Below are 9,063 nucleotides of genomic sequence, written 5' to 3'. Positions count from 1 at the left end.
TCTATTTTTCCCATTAAATATTTTATCAGCTGTACTTTGATATGTTTATCACATTACTGTGCAATGTTGTACTACAAATAAAGCCTATAGAAAATCATGTTTGTGTATGCATTGCTTTACCTAATGAGAAAATAGCCTTTTAAATATTTCTTTTGTCAATCTATCAACTAATTCCAAATATGCACTGAGCCTTAAAGCTTTATAATATGTAAATATGATGGATAGGTGAATCAAAAATTCTATAAAATATGACAAATATATGTGATTATTTGTAGAGTCACAGATTAAATATATAAATCTTTATCTGAAATGTATGTAGGTGCATGTACATGTTTGTGTTTGCATAAATTAATTTCAGGTGTAAAATATTACAATTTAAGTTCCTTAGAATTATAAAACTCTAAAATAAAGAGAATTATGGTGTCCTTTAGAATATTGTATTTTAATTTCATGTGAGAAAACTTATTTTAAGTATTTTATGAATAATATGATAATAAATGTTCAATTAGTAGCTTAATATATAATCAGTAATAATAATCTCTGATTTTATGTGTTCATAATCTAATAAAAATTAAATGTGAAATCAGTCAATTATATTCAGTTTCTTAAATTGAAACTTTTTATATTAAACATTCCATTAGTTCATTAGGCAATCTAAGCCTATTATTTATGATATAGCTTTCTATGTAACAACTTGAAATTTATATTATATTTATTATTATACTGACTACTATTATTATAGCTAGTTCTTTTCTGATTATTTTAGCCAAATTACTCATTGATGCCTGCATGCATTACTCTTATGTTATTTCCTATAGAACATGACCCATTCACATAAATTCTTTATGAACAGGAGAGATGAATATATTTCAGTGAATTGTGATTCTCATACTGATCATCTTCTCATAATATCAATATTGAAATACTCCTATTGTACAATCATTATTTTTTGTAATGTTCTGTTTTTCTCAGGCAATCCATGTGTGTCACAGGTATCAATCCCTCATAGTCTTTCAATAGCAAATTGAAATGTACTTAGTAATTCAAATATTTAAAAAAGGTAATAAAACTAAATATGTTCCACATAAAAGCATATTCAACTTGAGAAATTAACTCAGTTTTTACAGTGATTTTCATGTTTGGGTGTGAGCATGTCTGGGAGTCAGTCCACAGCCTTGCATATGGTAGACCTGCCCCTGAAATTGTTCTTAAGCTCTTCATTTATTTTATAACAAATTTTATTTTGTACCCCAAAATTAAAATTTGCGATTGTCATTTTAATAAGAAAATAACTTAATACAAAATTGATACTTTTATTCATGATTTTTACATTACTTACTACTTGTCCCTGTTATAGGCTCTAATTTATAATATGTTGCAAATACCAATGTATGCAGTGTGCAAATGTCATATGGAATGTTTATATGGCAATATAATATAACTTCTGTATTCTGGTGATGCTGGTGAATATTTTATTTCTAAACACTAGACTACTAGTGTATACCTGTTAATATTTAACTTCCCAAGTGGTGTGCATTGTAGGGATACAAATATTAATTAAGTGCTGTGAAAAAGCAAAAATGAACATTTTGTCTTTCTATTTAATGGACAAAGACCAAATTTAACTTTTTTAAGACTACAAACATTTTTACCTAATGCTTAATACAATGGATAACTAAAATTAAGGGTAAATATTATATTCTACTTGCATAGTTTCAACTATAGCTTTATCAAGTTTGAATTTTTATACAGTGCTATAAAACACTGTAATGATAAAGAAGTTGAATGGAAAACTCCAAATTAATTTAATTGGAGAAAATACATTTCCTAAATTGAATGACTGGAACTCTGGCAGTTAAAATGTCATTTATTCTCCAATGAATCTGATGAAGAGTGCACCATATTGACTTGACAGTTTGTAAGTAGATGGATATTGGCTTGATTTTCTAAATTCTGTGAAAAATTCTAAATATTTTGTCGTCAAATACAATGTACTTAAAGTAGTATAATTGCTACTTATCATTGTTTGATGGTGGAACGTGCTTCATTTTTTAATCTAAGTATCATCTCTGTGAGTTCTACTTTTTTTTTTCTCAGATACATAGTTAGAGCTCTAGAAGCCGTAAAAAATGTGTGCCTTCTGAATAAAATGATATTTTATTGCTTAAGCAGACATTATCTAAAAGGTCAAGCTCTGAAGTATAAATGCATTAAGTTACTGCTAATATTTTATCTTCTACCTCATCTGAACTTTCCCAGGAGAAGAAAAAAACTCAATGAACTTAAAGTATGTTTTATTGATGATCATGCGTTTATACTCCTGATCAACAGAAGTACTAAATTTGTAAAATAAATATCATTTACTAGAAATTTAACTTCAAATTATAAGGTATTGTGCATGGAACTTCTTGCTTCCTTTGGTGCCAATTTATACCCTATCTCTCTAAGTATTTTTTGAATTTTGACTAATGTTTCCCTTTAATAGTTCAGAGTCATTTAAGGATGATTATGACATAAAACATATCATTTAAGATGCATAGAGAATTAAGAAAAACATTGAGAGCTTCACATATGAGTACTTCATCTATATTAGTCCTATAACTCCTTCCCCTTCAACCCTTCACAAGACCTGGATCATGGTAAATACATGACTTCCTCCTCCATTAGTATTGTTATGTACATACATGTATTTACACAGCCTACTGATTGTGTGTTCTATGGCTCATATTCAGATGTGTGCACTACTGAATGCCTGGCTTTGGATAGCCTATGAGTGAGCTTCTTATCGAAGGAAGATTGTTTACCTTTTGACTCTGAAATATTCTCACAAATTATAACGATTCATGAAAAATATAACAGGAAGGCGTTCCTCTTTGAAGAGAGGAAGAGAATGGCCTTTTCTTCTTTATAGAACAACTTTTCACATATATATGAATAGACCTTCCATATATGTGTGACATATGCAATCTACATAGTATATAGATTGTAAGAGAGACAGTTGTCATGACTTTAGACATGCTAGCCTCAAAACCAAGGATTTTAAATACAGTTCATAGTTGAAGGCATTCTGACTTACGTCTTTCATAAAAGGGAGAGGACAACCCAGCTCATCAGATTTCTTTCTCTCATTTGTTCCCAGGACGTAAGTAAGCTCCTTTTCACACACAACTGCTTATAAACATGAAGTCCTGAGTTACCTAGTGTATGTAAGAACCAGACACAACCGACCATAACTCTTCACCTCCACAACTGAAAACACAGTTTTGTTTAATAGTTTTTGTATTTGATATTGTGATAAACAACTTATTATGCAAAGATATGTTTTATTTCCATATACTCCAATTTTAATGAGGAAAATTTGAACTGGCTCTATAGAATGTCAATTTTGAAAATAAAAATGATTTTTACATCATTTTCACTTTGATTATATTTTCTTTTTTTTCAGAATATAATAACTTTATGTGTTAGGCTTAATTATATGATTGTTATATACTAAAATGACCTTGGTCAAAGTATAATGGGAGCATTGATCTCTTAAATAAGTGAGCTGTTCTAGTCATGTACAGAGTATCCAGGTAGTGGAAAAGTTTACTGGTTCTCACACATATATAAAAAAATCCACAAATTTAAATGTTTGTACTTCATTCATTTGAAGGGAAATATGATAATTTTGACCCAATGTAAACTAAGCTGAGGCCTTAAGCATAATAATATTTGTATAAAAGGGAGGCTATCATTTACTTAAATTTGTTAGTTCTGGTGATTATTTACTTGGTTATAGTATAAGTTATATAACTATGGGCAAATAGTAGAAAATGTATTTACAAAAAGAGGCAGGGATTCGCTTATTTTAAATAGTTCATACAAAATAGTTTTTCCATGCTGGAAGAATGAAAATATATAAAAAATATTGGTATCAACTGATCATAATCTATGTGCCAATTCTATATTGGCTCTGAAAAAGAAAGTAGTTTCAAAATCCTACTCCTAATCTAGAAGCAATTTAAAATTAATAGTTTTGGGGAAAGGGAAAATCAGTATTGTCTAATGGAGTATCATAAGCTATATAAAACTTTAACCACGGAAGGCCTCTTGACCAGGCATTTTTGGCTAACAGCGGCATAGTCTTACTGTCTTTCCATAGAGTAACTAAAGCAAAAGCCTATAATTTCTGGGTGTGTATGGTACATCCCTGGAAAACCACACGAGCAGACATAGGCAATTACTGACACTGTGTGTTTTCTAGGAGAGCTATAGTTGCACTATTATACAGAAATTCCATTAAAACTTTTTATATGCAGATATGTTTATATTTTAGAGAAGTTCGGCAATAGTAGTATATTTTTTACGTTTTAGGAAGTATTTATGCTTTTGGGTAATTTGAATGAGCTATTTCCCCAATTTCAGGCATTTGAATACACAAAAATAGAAAAACAACCAAAAATTAGAAATAGAATTGATGTTGGAGAAATGGTTTATGTGTTAAGTACTTTTTGTATTATGGTTTTATCTTGCAAAGGATCTGGCTTGGTGTCTGCTACCTCCATGGTTGCTTACAACAGAATGTAATTAAGTTCCATGGTATCTGTCACACTCTTCTGACCTTTGCAAGCACCAGGTGACTCCCACATTGCACAAATATATGTGCAAGTAAACACTCATACAGATATAAAGATTCATCTTTAAAATAATTAGGAATTAAAAGGTATTAAAAAGTATAGAGATTTTACTGAAGAAACTATAAAAAATAAAATCACAAGCATGCATTTTGAAAAATAATGACTGATTAATTAACTTCTAATTTGCATATTGTTGAATGTGAGCTCACAGAGCAATGGACTGCCTCTTCTCATGAAAAATTTAAAAGGCATTTGGACCATCTTCAGAATGTATGAAGATGTGATTAAGGTATATGGCAGAATATTTCTAAGACAAAATTTGAGGGAGAAATTAGGACCTGCACTATCGCACTGTGGACTGCACATTCAACAGACTACTGAGACAAATTTTCTACCAAATGCATTCAAGAACATTCATGGAAAAGATAGTAGAAAACAAAAAGAAAGAATAATTGAAAGACACAGAGATAGAAATTCTCTGTAAAACACAAATAGCACAGTGTGCTTATAGACACTCTATATAGGAAAAGTATCATGAATGAAACAAAAGAATATATCACATTGAGTAACAGCACATCAAAAAATAATAAAATTTTGTCTAAGGAGATATAAGGATATATAAGGAGATATATATATATATATATATATATATATATATAATCAGAGACCAATAACAAATACTTAATTTAGTGATACATGTCTTTGATAAAAGAAAAAAGATAGCCTCGTATGATATCCTATTAATCCTAAAAACGGCTGGCATTCACAAACTTTTCAATAACAATGAATGACTTAGGGGGTGTAGATACTTAATTTGATCATATAAAACTATAAAACCTGAAACTTATTTCAATCCATGTTTTTGTTTGTGAAATGCTGAATCATTCTAAAATATGCCAGACAGTTTTTCACTTAAAAAATAAATACATAAAAATCAAAGAGGAGTCCCAACACTTAATTGTGCTTGCCGGTCTTCTAGAAGACCCATGCTTGGTCCCAATAATTCCTAGGATTCCAGGCTGAGAGAATCTGATGACTTCTATAATCTTGAATCCTTCACACATGTGGAAGACACTCTCTCTCTCTCTCTCTCTCTCTCTCTCTCTCTCTCTCTCTCTCAAACACACACACACACACACACACACAGACATACACGCACATAGATGCACAAGCACAAACGATATAAGTGGAGAATGGGACTTGACCTCATAGTAAATTGCTTACATAGTACGTATAAGGTCTCTGGTTGTGGTGTCAGAGGCCCTGGGTGCTGCAGATATCCTGGGATGACTCAGGATGCGATATCAAATGTTCTGAGTGCAGTGGATCCTCTGGTATGCCTCAGGATATAGTGTTCCTGGATGCAGGCTACCTATCAGTCTGTCATAGCAGAAAGGACCAGGCAGAAGCAGATTGGTATTTGGTGGGCCAGGGTTTGGGGGGATGGAGGGTTCCAGAATCCACTGGGTCTCAGAGGCACCTGTGGCACTCTGGGGAGAGGGCGTTCTTACCAAATTCTGAATGCAGTGCAGACTAACTGCAGTCTGTCCCAGCAGAGAGGACCAGGTAAAGGGGCTGTACTGTGGTTTTTTTTTTTTTTTTTTTTTTTCCCTCTCAAGACAAGGAACTAAGTTTAGTGGGCATTTTCTGGGTACTTATGGTTTAGGAAAAAACAGTCTCTCAGCATTGTTTTTTATTGTTTTTTAACATTTTCTCTGGTGTGTCCCTGGGTATCCTGAAACTGTAGAGCAGGCTTGCCTGGCCTTGAACTCAGGAGATCTGCCTGCCTCTGCCTCCCAAGTGCTGTGACTAAAGCTATGTGCCACCAGGCCCAGCCAAATGCTAGCTCATAGTGGAAAATAAGTGGTTAAATTTCAGCCCCCTCCTGTAACACAGAACAAGATTAGCTTAATAGACCAATGTGCATAGAAAAGCAGGCTGTCCTCACAAAAGACTTCCAGGTGCCAAGAGGGTGTGTGTCACCGTCATGGAGTTCCAAGCACAATGTTTGGATTTATGTGTGTGTTTTTCTAGCATAGGGATCCCCCATCCTAAATCCTGAGCTACAGGAAAGGACTGTCACTGCAGGATAGGGTACAAATGCTGTTTCACTGACAAACCTGAGAGGTTCCAAAGCCTTTGTAAAATGGCCTCACATAAGACCTAGCATGGCCTTTGTCACCTTTTTAGCTGCCTTCCCTGCCTGAGGAACAAGCCCCCAGGGTTATCCACCAGCAACTAGGCAGAGGTGGAGGCACGGCTGCTGTGGAGTTTAAGGCCAGCCAGGGCTACACAGGAAGACCCAGTATTGAACAAACCAAACCAAACACAAGGTCATCTACCCTGACAAAAATAAAATGTAACCAAGACCCTCTTCATTCAGATTCATGTGTGCCCTTTGGTCTGCCCCACTGCATTAAGTATCTTGGAGGGTGTGGGAGGTATATTTGGGCTAGTTGCCCACCCAACATTAAACACCAAGATAGAAGGCAGGCAGGTTGCCTCAACAGCTTGCGTTGATTTCAGAGACTGGCAGCCAAAGCAGAGAACTTTCCTTTCCCTGAACTGGGCTGTGAAAAATGTCTTCGATGCTCACACACCCTACTGTGGTTCTCCTGGCCCTTTCCCTCAGTTTCTGAAGGCAGAAAATAATCTTCTCTGAAGATACTTGATAATTTTACACAAACAACAAAAGCATTTCCAATGCGTGCTTTTGGAAAACCTGCTGCTGCTGTAGTTGAGCTGCCGGATGAGCTGGTTGATGCGGTCACCCCAGTAGCCAGGTGAGCCCATCTCCTTGGGGAAGCCCACTCTATTCTTGGTAGCAAGACAGGCCACAGAGTGGTGGAAAGGGCACAAGAATGAAGAGATCTCCTGGAAATGCTTCTCAGGGAAGGCATTTTCATGGATGAGATCTTCCAGTTAAATGACACCAAATCTCCCCAGGTTCTCCCCAGGTGCTCCACAATCACTGCATTGTCTGTCATAGGGACAGTCTTATCGTTAATATTTGCTTATCTGCATTTTGAAGATGAGCTCTCAGACAGTCTTCAGATTTGGAAATCCCCAGGTCACGTAAGGCAAAGACGCCACTGAACAATTTCTTCAGGCCAAGTTTCATGACGGTGCTGTTTACCAATAATCTCATTCCTTTAGTCTTTTCCATGCATATAAGGAAGGCCAAGGAATGTTTATCAGGCATCTCCAAAGCACGAGGCTTCACTTCTAGGCTCTGGACACGCACCTTGTCACGTTGCTGCTGCCAGTAATCCTGCAAGAAAGATTCTAGTAGTCTAAACCGGAATTCTTTCTCTTTTCTCTCTCTCTTTGCCAAAAGAGCCTGCTTTGCCTGAGTGGGTTTGAGGGCCTGCCTCTTTTTCAGGAGATTTTCTGAAACTAAAGGGATCATTTTTCTTTCCCCCTCCTCTGCCATCTTTCCGGTGCTCCAGCTACTGCTGTGTACTGTATTTTTTTTAAGGGAGATATTTAGGTCCTCCTTAAGGTCCTCTATCATGTTAATGAAATGGGATTTTATATCAGAGTCTTGCTGTTCAGGTATGATAAGGTACGCAGGGCTTGCTGTGCTGTGTAAATTGTGTTCTGATGGTGTCAAGTGGTACTGGTTTCTGTTGCTTATGATCTTGCACTTGTCTGGTTTTAACTTGCCTTGCTGTCTCTGACTAGAGCTTGTTTCTCCTGTGATTCTAGTTATGATGGACTAACTCGAGTCAGACTCTCTCTGGAGGTGGGCAGTAGATGGACAGGGGCTGGAACACCCAATTTGCCCGTAGACACAGTTGTGTTCCAGAAGTAAGATGTATCTCTCGAACAGTAGGTAAGTCCTGTATCTGCTGGACCCTGTGGGGTCTCAATTAGGCAGGTATTGGGTTAGCAGGGGTGTCTTATCTATGAACCTAGTTATGACAAATCTCCTGAAAGTCAAGCTATGTCTGGGTATAGGAGGGTGTCTGCAACTTCCGATCTGCCCCAGGCAGAGTTGTGGGCCCAGCTTGATTTAATTAAATTTGCTAAAACTTATTATTGAAGTATACAACAGAATAATTTTTGATATAATAAAAATTATACTTTCTTATATATCAAATTATTAGACCTAAGTATTAAAATATCCTGTAATATCTACATTCTGCTAAATAGATACATTTTCATTTAGGTAAATTTGTTACTTAAGAAGCTGCTCATAGATCTAGAGCAAGAAATAGAAATTTCAGCACTTACGGACTTCACTTATTGCATAGTTAATTAGTCAAATCCTTTAAACAAGCTATAGGACTCTGCATCAAAGCATAGATCAAAGCCATGTGAAGAACACATTACATACTCTTAATTAAGCAAGCTGAACCCATGAAATAGCAGTAGATTGTACAAATTGTTTCATTAGTTTGAGAACAAAAACATGCCAGCCCTGAAGATATAAAATATGTTT

The 9,063-nt window shown here is 35.2% G+C and overlaps 1 pseudogene; it reads right to left on the bottom strand.

Annotated features, from left to right (window-relative positions):
- Nucleotides 1-7,247: 7,247 nt before the first annotated feature.
- Nucleotides 7,248-8,070, bottom strand: Rpl7l1-ps2 (ribosomal protein L7-like 1, pseudogene 2; annotated as a pseudogene).
- Nucleotides 8,071-9,063: the final 993 nt, after the last annotated feature.

The sequence above is a fragment of the Rattus norvegicus genome, chromosome 13 (genome assembly GCF_036323735.1).
Source record: "Rattus norvegicus strain BN/NHsdMcwi chromosome 13, GRCr8, whole genome shotgun sequence".
Classification (NCBI taxonomy): Eukaryota; Metazoa; Chordata; class Mammalia; order Rodentia; family Muridae; genus Rattus; species Rattus norvegicus.
This window is presented reverse-complemented; position numbering and strand designations above follow the sequence as displayed.